We start from the raw sequence: 1,829 nt of genomic DNA, 5'->3' as shown, positions 1-1,829 counted from the left end.
ATCGAAGATTATTACTCATGTAATTTAACTGCTCGTTCTCCATGTTGTGACCATATGGTGGGTATTCTGAATTGCTTGATCCACCTCCACTTGTTTTGCATTGCATTACTGGGTGAACTTGTGAAGAACCAAGAAAACTGTCAATTTTTCTATTCAAAAGTTCTACCTGATTAAAGAGTATGGTGACTGAATTGACGTTAAAAATGCTAGCTATTTTCGTTGGCTTTATCCTCATGACTTGCCACTGATAATTATTCAGTGACGTCTCTTCTATAAATTCATAAGCATCCTTAGGTGTCTTATTATTGATAGTTCCACCAGCAGCTGCGTCAATCATCTGTCTAGTTGAAGGATTCAGGCCATTGTGAAACGTTTGAACCTGTAGCCAGTGCGGTAACCCATGTTGAGGGCATCTTCGCAAAAGGTCCTTGTGTCTCTCCTATGCATCGTAGAGTGTTTCTAAATCATCTGCACAAAAGAAGAGATATCATTACGTAATTTAGTCGATTTAGGCAGCGAAAAATATTTTAATAAAAACTTTTCGGTCATTTGTTCCCAAGTAGTGATTGACCCTCGTGGTAACGAGTTCAACCACTGTTTAGCTTTGTTCCTCAATGAAAAAGGGAATAACCAATGGTAAATGGAATTATCAGAAATGCCATTGATTTTAAAAGTTTCGTAAAATTCTAAGAAATTTTCCAAATGAGCATTTGGGTCATTGTCTTGCAAACCATCAAACTGAACAAACTATTGGATCATTTGAATGGTGTTAGGTTTCAGTTCAAAATTACTCACAACAATAGCAGACCTAACTATGCTTGATTCAGTTCCTGTTAAAGAAGGTTTAGCATAATCATACATAGTACGCAGAGCAAGATTCTGTTTTACTGGATCAGCGGCAATCGCAAAAGGTAGCAAATTTTCCTAGTTTTCAGCCACCTCCTCGGTTGTGGTTGAAGTATCATCCTCTTGCTCTTCCTCTATGTATCGTAAGCTTCGCCATATTTCTCTTCAGTTTCTGTGAACTGTGAGATCGATCACACTATTAAACAGTAATGGTCCTGACTGATTTCTTCTAGTCATACACTATAAAAACTTACCAGGAACAAATAAAAGAAAAATTAGAAAAAAAATAAAAATTTAAATTGTAAATAAAGTAAAATGGCTAAAGTAATAAAAATTGAGTGTTCCTAATATCTTAGTTCCCCGGCAACGGTGCCAAAAACTTGATACGTGATATTCGCGACAGGTTTTAAAAATTTATAATTAATCGTTCTTGAAACTAACTATTATCACGATGAAGGCAAGTGTACCTATCGAATAGTAGTATTGCTTTAGCAAGACTGGATTATCGAACCCAAAGGAACCAAGAGTACTAGTAATTACTTCCTTTTTATTATCTAGCCTAAAAATTAAGGGGTTTGTTTATCTAAGCTAATTAACTAAACTAAGGATGCACAGAGAGAAAATTGGGGAAAAGCTTTTTAGAAAACTCGATTGATTAAGACAATACCCAAGGAAAAAATCCACCTATACTTCACTTGTTATTTGACCCTGAATCAGACGATTTATTCATTTAACTTGATCTGTAGAAATCCCTAAGTTATATTATTATCTCTCTTGAGGCTAATAACGTCTAACCCTAGGTTGATTAATTGAAATCACTTTCTAATTAACACCTAGTGTTGCATTAACTCGATCTATGGACTCCCTTATTAGGTTTCACCCTAATCCGGAAAAATCTTGTCACCCTATCTCTAGGTGTGCAATCAACTCTGCTTAATTACAAAAAATTTACTGTTAGACAGGGACTTTTCCTCCTCTGAATA

The 1,829-nt window shown here is 35.4% G+C and overlaps 1 non-coding gene across 1 annotated transcript; it reads left to right on the top strand.

Annotated features, from left to right (window-relative positions):
* Nucleotides 1-395: 395 nt before the first annotated feature.
* On the top strand, nucleotides 396-501 carry LOC121231194 (small nucleolar RNA R71). Its single transcript, XR_005929261.1, has one exon. It is a non-coding gene; the product is annotated as a small nucleolar RNA R71 (small nucleolar RNA).
* Nucleotides 502-1,829: the final 1,328 nt, after the last annotated feature.

This window comes from Gossypium hirsutum, chromosome A06 (genome assembly GCF_007990345.1).
Source record: "Gossypium hirsutum isolate 1008001.06 chromosome A06, Gossypium_hirsutum_v2.1, whole genome shotgun sequence".
Lineage (NCBI taxonomy): Eukaryota > Viridiplantae > Streptophyta > Magnoliopsida > Malvales > Malvaceae > Gossypium > Gossypium hirsutum.
The sequence above is the reverse complement of the archived record's forward strand: the minus strand, read 5'-3'. Positions and strand labels throughout refer to the sequence as shown.